Genomic DNA, 15,131 nt, shown 5'->3' with positions numbered 1-15,131 from the left:
ACAGACAGTGAAGAATTATAAATACAAAACACATTGTTTGCTATAAGATGAAGATGGAGGCTATTGGAAAATGTATTACAAATTCACTCACAAGTTGCTGTGAAGTCACAGCAGAATAACTAACAGACAGGAGAAACAGTTGATAATCAAAGGCTTCCTGAGATGAGTTTGGAAAGCTAAACAAGAATTGTGTAATTATTACATGAAGGAAAGAGCATGTTAGGTAGGGAGACCAGTCCCACCTCATTCAGTTTTCTCAGGATCCTACAGTGGCATAGGAGGCGATAAAAAAGTTTCTGTGATTATCACAAGGAGCAGGGATATAGCCACAAGAATTCTAAAGCAACTGAGATGCTGGAGGCAGGGCTGTGCATAGTTATTACCAAGGATCTACCTCACCACTGAAGGTCATGATAGGAGGGCAGATAATATGGTGGATGTAGCAGTTACCAGGCCCCCAAAATACTAGGAATAGTGTATGTCCACGAATTGCATAGCAGAATGACAATTGACCTGATGCTTATCTTAATGACGTTACACTATACAAGATTTCTATAACATGAATGCTAACTTGGGGAGAATTTGGGAGTAAGATGTATATTGACTAGGTAGTTAGTCAAAAAAAGACTGAATAATCTAAAAATTTTGATGTTGTACTTAATTGACAAATGTCACTTTTTCCTATTGAGTGAAATTAAGTAATATTTTTGAATGGAAGTTTACTTATGGGACAATAAAGACATTAGACATTTGAGATTTTTCCTTTGTGTGATTATTAAATTTAAAGGTTTGGATAAAATGAATGTTATTATGAGAAAATATATTAACAAAGTTTACAGAAGAAAATAAGGAAATCATGAAAAAAATTCTAACACAACTAGCACTAAACCTAGGCACTTTCACAGATGAGTTATTCAAAACTTCTAATTATAAGGGAGTTCTTAGATTACTAAACTACTTGTAATACAGAGAAAAAGAGGAAAACTTCCAAAGTATTAGAAAGAAAAGAAAACTTTCATATATAAAGTTAATTCCAAGGAAATAAGGGATATTGTAATATTTTAAAAATTCCCAATATAACACTGAAACATGAAATTGCCAATATGTGATCATTTTTAACTTATAAAAGTAATTTCATGTGTTGACATATCATATTAGAATATCAAAGAGAAAAAGTAATATAAGTTATTTTGTTAGGTGACAACAAGGCATTTGAAAAAATCAGCGTCTCTTTCATTAATATTAATAATTAGTAGCTTGTTACCTTTTCTCTGAGTGATTAATACATCATTGTGTAAATATGCCCCAATTTGTTTATCCACTCTCCTGTTGAAGGACACTTTTTGTCTGTTTTTTCACTTTTTGTCCATTATTAATAATGTTATTATAAGCACTTGAATACAAATCAGTCACTTTGTATACTAATTTTTTTTTTCTTTCAGGTAGATGTCTAGAAATAGAATTGCTGAGTCATAGGGTAGTTTATTTTCAACTTTATAAGAAATCAGTCTTACAAAGTCTTTGTACCATTTTAACTACTATTAGCAATGTATGAGAGTCCATGGCACCTCATCCTTGCCAACAATTGATACCACCAGTCTTGATGTTTAGACATTCTAGTGGTCCATGGTGGTATTGTTATGATTTCAGTTTGCATCGCCCTGATGTTTAAATGGTGTATACCACATTTTCGTGTGCTTATAGGTCATGCTTATATATTCTTTTGTGAAGTGCCTTTAATCTTTGCCCATTTTTATTGCTTTTTTAAATGGAGTTATAGGAGCTCTTTATATATTCTGGATATGAGTCCTTAGTCAGAGGAATTGCTAATATTTTTCTCTCAGTTTATGGTCTGCCTTTTCCTTTTCTGTGACATACAACTAATTTCATAGAAAAATTACTGCTAAATTTAGCTGTTTCTTAGATGCCTTGAAAATAGAATTACTTTCTCTTTGTTAAACATTTTCTATCTGTTTTTTCCTTTAATACTTATTATTGCTGTTGCTGAATATTTTCGATATAAACTTTTCTCAGCCACATCAAGACATTGTTCTGGTGCCTTTGCCCTCTCTTCAGTTACAGAAGATATAACTTTTGAACAGTTCTTTGCTTTGCCGCATGAAGACTCAGAACTCACCACTTAACATTGGAAGGCAAGCTTGTTCTTTAAATCAATGATAGCACTCTCACTAACTACAAATGAAAGGTCCTCTTGTCTTTTTTATTTATATATGTTTGAGTTTTCCCATATAACCATCTGACTAAGAACTATGTATGCTGTATTTTCACCTAAATTTAAACCTCAAAAATGAGACAGATGCCTTGACCTTTGGATCAAGTAAATATTATTAAAATCCTATAGTTAACATATTTACTTTTTGTGATAGAATTCACTGTAGCAACCAAAAGTCAAGTTCATGTGAAATCCTTGCCTACATCTCACATATTTTAATTACTACTTTCTGATCTAGGGCAATAGTTCTACCATGCATCTTTGTTTTTCCTGCAGCTTTTCCTTACCAAAAGGAAAAAAATGCTTCCATGAGATTATTATAATAAACTATGCACAAAACACATATAGTTAGGAAACGTTTTAACAGCATGAGACTTAAAGAAGGAAATAAATTTGTCAGGGATCATATTATACTACATGTTTACATAAGACAAAAGTACCTGTGCATAGATTATATGGCATAAATTATATATAATTTATAGAATTAAATTCAATTAAATATCTATATCCCCTATACTCCTGTAATTTTTAACATCTATGTACAAGTATAAATATGCCATTTATTAGGACTGAGCTCTCAAGTATATTATCCATGTCTTTCTTTTTGTTTTTATTTTTACACAAACTATTTTATATTGAATGATATCACACTTACCAGATTGTATTTGAATGATATGTTTACCATACAATTTGTATTTTTAGTCCTTGGGGTAGTGACTAGTAGAAAATACGTTCACCCAACAGCTGTGAGGTAGCAATACCCATTACAGAAGAAGATAAGATTCAGAAAGACCAATTGTTTGCCCAAAGTCATACGACTATTTTAGAATTTAAACCATCTGTCTACATTTACACTAGATTAGTGCAGTCAATATTAATAGAATGCATTAGTTGAAGTTAGATTTCAACATGAATGGCATCTAAAAATTAGCTATTTAGTTTACTATTAAAAATACTATGATAAAATATATGTTACAGGCTTTTAATTAACACCGGCTCTGATATCAGTTCCCCTACATTAAACCCAACACATATGGGATTAAAACCAAAAGCACTCATCCGGTTTCCCGGCTTCTTTAGTTACACTCATATGTAAATATCTGTTTCTGTTTCTTTAACCTTTGACTCCCTGAGCTTTACAACCAAATAGAAGTCACAAATTGTTAAAGCTGGGGTGGCATCCTGCTAGACTCCCACTAAAGCTGTGGCTAATCGTGGGTCCTTGAGGTTTATTATAGGGAAACTGATGCACGGAGAATATCAAGAAACTGAAGCTTCCCAAAGCCCAACTCCTTGGCTTCCCAGCACCAAAATCCACCATCTACCACAGAAGCAGACAACCAAGGACAGCCATGTGCAGACTCCCTTATCTCACCATCCCCTCCTCCTTGTAAACAGCCTCACAGGCCAAACCAGGCTGGAAAGTGCTGACCAGCAAGCTCACAGGACCCCTCCCTCCCTACAAGCAGCCACATTCCTCACAAACTTTTAAAAACCCCTTACCCATTTCTTAATGGGGAGCCAGCAGTTTCTAAGGCATTAGCCAGCTGGTACTCCCTTTGCCTGGCAAAGAAAATAATAAAACTGTTTTTTCCCTTTTCACCCAAAACTCTATTCTTGTTATTTGGATTGGCACTGAGTTCAGAGATGGAATTTCTGGTAACATGTACATATAGAAAACAATTACAAATCTTGGAGCTCCATTTCAATTTGAATAATGGTCCTTACATACTTCTTCATGGTTTCCCCCAATCAAAATTGCCTTAACCCATATGAAAAGAAATTAACTCTTACATTATTTTAGTTGCAGAATTATTACTTCAAGGTAATATATTACATTGTCATTCATTTTCGTTTCTGAAAATAACTGTGTATACATTAAGCAGATGAATTTTGACCTTGTTGATGAATGTTACACAGTGAATGAGATTAGGGTATTGAAGGGAAAAAAAGCAGTTTGTAGTGAGACAAAGTCATTCTAACATCGTTTGTTCTGGAAAAAAGAAAGTTGGAGGAAGAACAAATGCAAACAAATCTCTGAGGGTGTCAGTGTTAACAAAACCTTTACCAGCATCCTCATTATAAAATGAACAGCGTGGAAGAATCAAAACCAGCAACGAGTAACAAAGGGAGGACTGTGCTAGATAGCTTCCATTGGCCCTGTGAGATGCACTGTCCACATTTCTCCCTCCTCCCTGACCCTGGCTCTGTGCCCCAAGAGGCTGTCCCTGCCCACCACTCTGCCCACCACAGGACTGCATCAGTGAGCGTCCTTAACCTTTGACTTCCATTTGAGTGTGTCCAAGAAGAGCCACCACAGAAAACAGGGTGTCAGGGTAAACACTCTCCCCACTATGTCTCTGCTAGATCACCCTGGGTTGACTACAGAGAGTCTCTGATTTTCATTTGTCTCCTAGACTTATACCTCCATCACCACCACCACAGCCGAGCTACTTTGTGGGATTCTGTCACATGGATATGAGTAGTTACAAGTCTCAGCTCTGACTCCTTCACCATGTCCGGTATCCGAAAATGCCCCACCCAGGAGTAGTAGGATCTGGCTTCTGGAGCAGCTACCAAAGGCATCAGGTAACCAAACCTGTAATAATGGAAGTTAACTTCCCATGTGGAAAATCTGAGAGGCAGTTAAAGGAGGAAAACCTTCCTCTCCCTTTTTCCCTTGGGTGGAAGGCTCCAAAGTACAGTACCCAGTGTCCTTAGGCTTGGAGAATTCCTCCTCCAAGGCCGAGGAATTTTACTTCCTGAGCAATCGCTCTTGTTTCTTTGGCTCATTGTGAAAAAGCGGACAGAAGGCAATACATCATCTTGCATTCTTTTCCATCCTTGGAACTCCACTGCCGCTTTCTTCTGTCTCTGCTGCTATGAGATTGCACACCTTGAATAAAGAATTAGCACTTCATTCTTGCCTGAGATGTCTTTTAATAAGGAATGTAAGCAAATTTTATATATAGTACCCCTAATCATATCTTTCAAATTTCGTTTCTGTAATTGCTTATCTTTGTGACTTTGAGAGGCATGAAAACACTTTCTGTCATGTTTCAATAGCCGTGGTCATGATCTCCTACCTCTCTCACTTTGTAAGATAACTCCTTCCCTTCAGCTCTTCCACCGAACTTCCCCTCCCAAATTCTGTCAACTGTACTTGCACCTTTTGCATTGTGCAGGCTAATACTATTACATTTTTCTTAAACCATAACTTTAAATTTAAATTTGATGTGTGTTTTCTGTAGGTCATTTATGAAACTTATTATCAATAAGTACTACTTATACCATGGTGAATATACAAACATCATTCACTGCAGAGACAATGATGTTATTGCATTTTTTTTCTTATACCACTTATTTTTCTGGGATTGTGATTGCCTTATTTATATTATTTGAGATATATACATACACACAAATATGTGTGTGTGAATATATGTATGTAACTTCTCCCATACAAAAAAAATATTTTCCATGTAACTCTTTTTTTAGGGCTTTCCATCCTCCTGCACCAGATTAAATGGATTAATCTCTAGGTCTGTGGCACAGTGCCATCCTAGGGCTTCTCTCCTAGGATTTCACTCCTTGCCTTCTTAAGTAAGTTCTTGTGTTTTTTTTTTTTTTTTGAAATTGACAAAGTTCCCCACCCATTCCTGGTACAAACTCTCAGGAGAATAGAAATAAATGGTAACTTCATCAACTTAACAACTACTTTGGAAAACCACTTTGGAAAGCAATTTGGCAGTTTATTAAAAATTTAAACATATGTCTACAATATGATCCAGCCATTCCAGTCTAGGTATTTCCTCAACAGAAATTAAAGATATGCCTCTATAACAACTTGAACACGAATGTTCACAGCAGCTCTTTCATAATAACCCAAAACTGAAAACAACCCAAGTAGACATACAAATAGTGGCATATCCATACAATGGAATATTACTTATCAGTAAAAAAGGAATGGACTATGAATACATGGTATAACATGGAGGAATCTCAAAATAATTATGCTGAGTGAAAGAAGTCAGAAAAACAAAGTACATACTATATGCTTCCATTTATATAAACTTCTCAGAAATGCAAACTAATGTAGAATGACAAAAAAAAATCCATGGTGTATGAAAATTGAGACAGGGATGGAGAGGTGTGGGAAGGGGAGCAATGAGGGTTTGCAAAGGGGCAAGAGGAAACTTTGGGATGTTATCATTCCTAGTAAGTGGTCAACGTGGAAAACACAAAATGTTCTGAGATACTGAAAGCCGCATTCCCTCTGAAATAGCTTTAGGCCCGAGCTGAAATACCAACAACTAACACTTAGCCCTAAAATTGAGCAAAGGCATCTAGTAATTGGATAAAAATAATAATGATAATAATAAAACTCTATACTCCAGGCATTACTAAGAACTCAGTATACACTATCCCATGCAGTCCTCCCATCAAATAGCCCTAGGAAGTAGGTATTTATTTCCCTAATTTAATGAGAAAGAAACTAAGGCTTGGAGAAATTGAGTACCTTACCCAATATTGTTAGTGGAGTTGATTTTTGGACTGACAAATTATGATTCTTGAGTCTGGGATCTTATACTTTAAGTAGTATGTGAACTTCAGCATGTTAGAAAAGACATTCTTTTGTGTGATTCTAATAAATGTGAATAGTGATCATGAAGCCATATATTGGAATGCATTCATTATGATATGCTTTTTTTCAGGGCTATTTTATTTTAACGGCTTTTAAAAAAATGGATGGATTTTTGTCCAGGTGAATTCTATAAAGATTTGCATGCAGTGAGAATCAGTGCCAATCTCCTTTTAAGTATCAATAGGTATGTATAGCTGATTGAACAATGAAGGTGCCTTTATCCAGCTCCCTATTCTTTCGGTTTTGAAAATACTCATCCAGCATAGTGCTGCACGAATTTTCACTTAATGAACGTAGGGCTTTTTTATGTTTATAGGTATCTTGTTCATCTTCTATCGCAGCTGGAAGATGGAGTCTCCTAGAGATACTTCATTTGTATGTTATGGAACTCTAATGACCACATGTATTTAAACCCATCTGATATATGTCTTTTCAATTTTCAGAGTTAATATATTTCAAGTGAACTCTAGCTCAAGTGAGTAAAATGGTTATTGGCTTGCAAGATTCATGCATAGATACAAATAGAACAAGATAAATTACAATATGAAAAAAGAAATAAAACTAGTTCATTTGCAATGCCAAATCAATAGCTTGCTGTTTTATTACATAATATGGTAACAGAACTGTTTTGACTGAATAATTCATCTCAAAAAGAATATTCGACTTGTTTTATAGAACACACCTCGAAAAACAGTTAAAAGATAAAAGGTTAATGGAATCTGGCTGACAAGAAAATAGAACATTTCCCTCCTTAAAAAAAAAAACACTCTTGCCCAATTCTTGTACATTTTTAATTAATGAGCTGTGGAAATAAGACAGGAAACTATTTCTAGAACTCAGGAAATTAAAAATATAATTAAGAGTACATATTATTATGCTGTAGAAAGATAGTGTATCTGTCATCAAAAAATAATTTGATCTTTCAAATCTCTACTCATCTATATACAATCAAATAAACTTAAGGAACTGATGCATAACCTCGCTGTGAAGAAATATACATTTTGAAATTTCTACAGCCCATCTCACACACACACACACATGTACACTCACCCTTATAGATCTTTTGGTGAAGACACAGGGAAAAAAAACCTTGACATTTGCATTTTAAGGAATTTTGATGCTCTTTTAAAAAAATTGGCCAGAAATTAGGAGAAAATATACCTAGAATATCAAATTTGATAGAGAATATAATAAAAACATACATCCCTTAACAAAAACTCATGTCACAAAATGAAATGTGAAACTGTTTTGTAATTAATATTTTACCTTTAAATGCTTTATCTTCCAGATTCTGGTCCTCTTGTTTCCTGACCCAGATATTCATTTTATCTCTAATCTGTACTTTTTCACTTATGTAACTTTCCTCTCCTTATAAAATTAACTACTCCTTTGTGCCTTACAGTTCACCACACCTTTTCTTCCAAGCCTGGTGGCCTGACACTTTTATAGAAATACAGATATTCTGGTTCCACTCTAGATTCACTTAATTGGAATATATATTTTAATGGGATTCCCCACTGATTCTTAGGCCCACAAAAAATCTGAGAAGCATTCTCAATTCTATATACATTTAATTCTATATTTCTCTACTTTCGTTTATTTGCTTAAGTGTTTTTCTCTCTTTTCTAAAGATAAGTCCCTTTAGATGTGGAAAAAATATCGGTCATTTATTATCATTACTTATTGCGTTACTGGTGAATAGTAGGACTTAATAACTACTTCCTGAATATAGGAAATCTCTTACCCCCACCAAGTTATCTTTATTGAACAAGCTTAGCCTTTCACTGTTCTCAAAAAAATAAAAGAATTTAGACTTTTCTCGTTTAATTGTCTCTTAGAAATATAAATTCATTCCTCCGAAATGCTTTCATTGACCTTGTGACTAAGAAAGACTGGCCCTGTGAGTAAGACCAGAAAGTAAGGCAGACTATAACCATACTCATTTCTTAAACTAATAGTAATTGCCGCCAAAGTGGTATGGACTCAATGACAAATAAAAAGGTAGCTTACGGTAGCACTGTAATGTTATGGGATGGTAACTTATAATTTTGAACTCACGCCCAACCATTAGCTATATATATGATCTTGGAAACATTATTTATCATTTGAGAACATTAAGTACTTTTTTCTTCATGTGTAAAATGAGGATACAAAATGCAACCTCAAATAACAGCACAAAAATTGCATTAGGAATAGCATGCAAAGATAGAAAGCTAGTCTCAGCAGTCGTAAGTTTCAAAAGACAGAATAATGGACTCAAAAGTACATCTCACTCTTCGGCTGTTATGCTCAGGGTATGTAAAATGCAGTTTGGTGGAAAGTAGACTATAGGAAAAATAAGAAGATAGTAAGAAGCACACCTAGCGCCCAGATGTTGATTTATAAAATTAGCTTTCCCTTGAAGAAAAAGCTAGTTCTGTGAGTGGGCAGGAAAAGACAAGATAAGCCTAGAGCATCTTTTAGTGCCAGAAAGCAAGGGTCTGTTCAAACAAAACAAATCCAATAAAAAAAACCCAAAACACTACAGTGGTAAGGTATGTCAAAAGAATACCATAGACAACTGAAATTGCTCCCAATGGCCAAAGATGGGACAAGCAGAGCAAGAAAATAAAGAAAGAAGTATTGGATTCTACTCGAAAGTATACACTAAACATCCCTGAATCCAAACTTATATCAATAAGTGATTGAATAAACAAATAAATGAGGGAGAAGAATTCTTCTTTCCTGTGGAAGAATTCCAAAGAATTTAGAAATAGTCTTCTCACAAGGAGGTGGAGCATGACTCCCCATTCACTAAGTGTGACCTGTGCAGGGTGACTTTCTCTCAAATAGTACAGCACAGAACAGAGGCAAAAGGGGAAAATTTTCATTGGAGAAACCTGACAAACACTACCTGGGCCAGTGATCAAGGTCAACATCAACAGTAATTTGCCACGTTTATAGTATGCACCTTTCATGTGATGATGATGAAATGACATTTTACCTCCTTCATGTTCCTCCCCACAGCGCATAACATCAATTTAATTATGGAAAATGTTAGACAAATTCCAGCTGAGACAATCTACAAAATATCTGAGCAGTACTCCTCAGCTGTCAAGTTTATCTAAAACAAGGGAAGTCCAAGAAGCTGCCACAGCCAAGAGGAATCCAAAGATACGTGACAACTAAATGCAGTGTCGTACCCTTAATGAGATCTTGGAACAGAAAAAGAATATTTGGAAAAACTAAGGAAATCTGAATATAGAATTTAGTTAATAATAGTGCATCAGTATTAATTATTTTCAGAAATGTACCATATTAATATAAGATGTTGATAATAAGGGAAACTGAGTGCAGGGTATATGGGAACTCTCTGTACTATCTTCACAATTTTTCTTTAAATCTGAGACAGTTCTCAAATAAATTTTATTTTAAAAAGTAGAAGATAAAGTTCAATTCCGGTTTCTACTTCTTAGCCATTGAATGATTTGGGCATTCACTTATCCTCTATGCTTCATTTACCTCAAAAATATTTAAGTAAAACATAAGAACTAAGTCATCTAACTCATTGAGTTTTTGTGGAACTCAATGGTAGTAATTCAAGAGAAAATATTTTGCAATCTGCAACGTGGTCTTACTAACACTACGTCTACCAAAGAGTCTAAAATTCTCATTATTAGAGTGGTGGAGACTTCAAGCAGGTAAGTTTCTACTTCAGAAAACTGTCTCATTAATGGAAAAGAGGAACTCTCAAATGTTCAACAGAGTCAAGGGTCTTCAAGAAATGAAAATGATACTTATTCTTGCGAAGTAATGAAAAAATAATAGGGAATAATGCATGTAAATCCAATAGCATAAAACTTGGAATCCAGAATGTTCCCTAAAGGTTAGCTATTAGACACACATGTACAGATGACACATGTACATACATACACATACACGCGCACACACACACACACAAGAAGAGAATACCTATAGTAATATTATTTAAAAATAAACACGATGGGCCTAGAGCATATATGGAGGGCATAGCCTTTGCTTGTAATAGAGACTCTTTCTCCCTTTGTGTAGGATTCCATCTTTTGTGACCAGGTTAAAAGTTCCGAGAAGAGGATAGCTGTATTTATATTTGAGTAGTTACATATATTTTCCAGAGGGTTAAAAATTGTCTAACACATGAATTATTCTTAATAGATATGTGTAGCATACGCGAATATAACTGACCCCCGGACTAGGAGAGCAGAACTGACAGGGATGTCAACCAAGATGCTGAATGTAGATTTAGTAAAGATACTGAGAGCCAAAGTAGGTAGATAGCAAGGCTTCTAACACATCTTTCCCGTTATGAACAATTTTCTAAGTAAATAAATTCAAAAAAGTATCATTTAAGAAAATTTCAACTACGTTTGTGTTGGAAACAGATTTCCTCATATCAAAGTTAGAAAAAATTGTATGTTTATAATTGGAATGTACCTGGTTCCATATATAGAAAAAATGTTCTTGAAATATACCCACATGTATAGCTTTTATGGAATCACACTGAGTAAGAATTATTCCTACAATTGTCCCTTCCCTTGGGTCATTTAAATGGTTTAAATTCCATTTAGATATTAGTCCTACAGAAGCACCATAATTACCGAAGATAAATGCCTCATCTACTTTCAAATCTTCATTAAAATTAGCTTTGTTATTTTTGTGGTGCCCAATAGCACAGCTATTAGAGTTAAGAGTCTGTCAGCATTTCCATTTACAAACTCTGTTTTTTTAGGATTCATTATCTTTTCTGTTTTGAATTGCATTAGCCTGAAAATTAGCTGTCAGCATGAATATGTATTATATTACCCAAACTCCATGTACACATCAGCTTGGCGATATAGAAGGCAGAGATCACTAACCTCTTTCCTGCTTCTTTGTAAAATTCTAAAGCTGTGTTGACTGCTTGATAACCTCCTGGTCAGGGACTGACTAAACCTTTTAATCATGAACTTTCTCAGGGAATTGGTCCCAAATCTGACCTAATCATTTTGATATTTAAAAATTTACAAAGAAGTCAAATTGAATATGGACTGTACTTGCTTTTCAATATACAATGCATTTTAAAGCTTCTGGACCAAATTACAGTCTCACATAATTAGTGATGTAGGAGAGGTACATTTCAGGGGGGTCGCAAGGGGAGGTTCTGTGATTTGTGCTATTTCAACCAAAGAACAAAAGTAAAGTAAATCACAGCGAGTGCCATTTTGTTCATTTTGTTTGAGGCATTTCTTCACTTTCAAGTGGGCAATGACAGGAAGTGATGCAGCAATCACAACAGAAGGAGCAGCTGCGGGGCATGCGAAATGGTATAAAAAGCATCTGGAATCCAGGCCACACGATGTACCCCTTCTATCCAGGGTAAAAGCAACAAAGGCGGTTCAGTGCTTCTTGTTCCCTCAATCTCTTGTTCGTAATACACTCTTCATTTGCTTAATTTGTTACCCCCTGTTTCGACACTAGACATTTTGCAGTTATCATACAATGTTTATCAGAAAACAGATCTCATCCCCCTCTTTGCCTTTTCTAAAAAAATGTGTAGCTGGGAGAGGGGAAAAGAGAGGGTAGCTGTGAAAGAACTAGCTCTTTTTACTATATTTACATAGAATATGGTGTCACACATGATGTGTCAGAAATAGACAATAAATCTGTCCCTGATCGCCATGGCCACAGGCAAGTGACACTGATAGAGAAATACTGTCTCAGATGAAATGTTTGTCATAGAGCTATCACCTGACCTAATGATAAAGGAATTGAAAATTAAAGTGAAAATGAAAGAAAAGAAGTCAAGAGTATTGCGACTATTTTTGCTACGAAATATGCCTATATATCTAGGCCAGGGCTAAAGAAAAGCATGCTTAATGGCTTCAGGAAGGAAGAAATACAAACAAGTCGTTTTTAAGAGGCTCTCACACAATAACCCACCAAGTCCGAAAGATTTTTCCCTAACATAGAAGCAATAGCCTGGTTGAAAATAAAATTAAATAAGATAAAATACTTTTTGTTACATGACAAGGCATTAGATGGGGGTTGTCAGAATTTATAGCTGAAGAAACACCATATGCAAATTCTAATATCTTATTAAAATGGAGGATCATATTCTGTCACTTAAATTATTAACCTTCCCAATAGAACTCTAATTCTTGCATAATGGTTCTTTCCTAATGTTGGATATTAATGAGTGCTTATCATTAGGAATATCTGATCCATGATGAACTTTGAGATCTTCATTATTATAATTTCCCCGTCTGCATTTGACAGTTACTCTCACAAGATAATCCAAACAATTTGTAATAGATCTTCCATCTTTCCTGCATTTTAAGAGAACAGATTGCAGTTGCCAAATAGCTCAAGCTAATGCACACACTTATTGAGCCATCGATTCAAATGATGATTCCTGTGGATCTCTGTTTCCAGGACTGTATTCTTGGGATCCTGCAAAAAGATGTGGAGAAGATACAACTGCCGTCCTTAAGCAACAGTAGAGTAAAGATGAAATAATATAAGCAACTAATTATAACACAACTCTTTCAAATAAAATTATATGAGTGCGCAGAGGTCAAATGTAGTTGAGTATATCCTTCGTAAAGCAGGTGACATAATAACTGTGGTGCCAGTTCTCTATTGTTGAGGGCAAAAGGGAATATTCCAAGTTATGCAACATGGGCCTGATATATTAGTAATTACAAATTAATATAAAGCAAAATAACAACAAAGAAGAAAATATTGCAAAATAAGAGGGGGTACATGCTTGGAATATGGTATACTTTCAAAAAATGTTTGCTGAAGATATGAATGAATTAATGATTAATAAATATCAAAGCTAACATTTATCACACAATTTGTGACATGCATTTTAATAAGTGCTATATGTATAGTAGCTTTGTTACATTGTTATTCCCATCCAGCAAATGAAAAAAAATGAGCCTCCGAAGTTTAAGCAGATTACCCAAAATCACACAGCGACTAAACTGCAGACTTGAATACAGACAGTCAATTTTCAACCACTCTCCTTAATTTAGATTTATGAAATTTTCCTATAAAAGAACTGCTAATATTGGATATTTGTACAGATATTTCTCAATCTATCTGCAATTGGACAATAATTTGTTTTTTAATAAAAGTTTTGTCAAATACGGAATTATTTCTTAGTATTTCTGTTTCTACTTGCGAAAACGTGAGTGTGCTATTATGACAATTTCCGATGGCATAGGTCTTATCTAAAATTTTCTCTAAAAATTACCTTTGTTTCTAAGGGAGAAGTTCTAAAACTCTCCCTCTGTTTGGCATGTAAAAGAGAAGTTTCCCCCAGTGCTAACCTCTAGGACAATTTTTGGTAAACAAGTTGTTAACTTTAATTCAAAAACTATGCCAAATTATTGCTTAAAAAAATCAAAATAAGCGTATTTTGTTTAATGGTAAAATACTCATTTTTTTCCTCTCCACTTATGGTTAACTTGCGCCAACTTCTATATTGACATTTATATGGGAATTTGTTGTTCTTAATAAATAATAAAAGTGAGAATGCACCATTTATCTGTTACAGCAGCTATGCCAAAAAATAAATAGTGCTGGAATGCCACATTAGTATGTAACAAGATCATAATTGAGCACTTGTGTTTTCATAAAAAAATTTCACTTCTGTTTCATGTGGTAGAAACTACTGAATATCACCAATTTTATTGTTGGTTTTGTATTGTGCTGTTTTCACTTCTCAAATGATATTGAATTACACATTTACAGCTAACTGTTAGTACTTCCCTTAGGAAAGTAATTACTTATCAAATTCAAATTGAAATGAAATAATAGATACAATCTTGTTTTATTGAACTCTTACTTAACTGTTTTATATTACTTGATCATTAAATTCTTACAATAACTTTGGGAGGTAGGTATTTTATCAGGACTGGGATTAACACCAAGTAATTGAAATGAGTCATGTAAATACAGGGTCAGGTCTTATCTTTATGTAAAAGTTTGATACTTTGTTCATCATTCATTTTGCAATAGTTTTACTTTTAAAAATATTGTATTAAAATGTTAGTTATCTAGATTAATACATCTGGAGGTGTTCCTTAAATCTTCACAGAAGTCAACCCTAGTTCTAGTTCTGTATATTTGCCTACATTTTACAAATGCAGTCAAGGATTAGATGTCTTAAGAGACTTGCCTAGGTACACAGCCAGTAAGTGACAGAACTGGCTTTGCCCTTACTCATTAGTCTGTACTCGTCTTCAGGTAGCT

Source organism: Equus caballus, chromosome 5 (assembly GCF_041296265.1).
Source record: "Equus caballus isolate H_3958 breed thoroughbred chromosome 5, TB-T2T, whole genome shotgun sequence".
Classification (NCBI taxonomy): Eukaryota; Metazoa; Chordata; class Mammalia; order Perissodactyla; family Equidae; genus Equus; species Equus caballus.
This window is presented reverse-complemented; position numbering follows the sequence as displayed.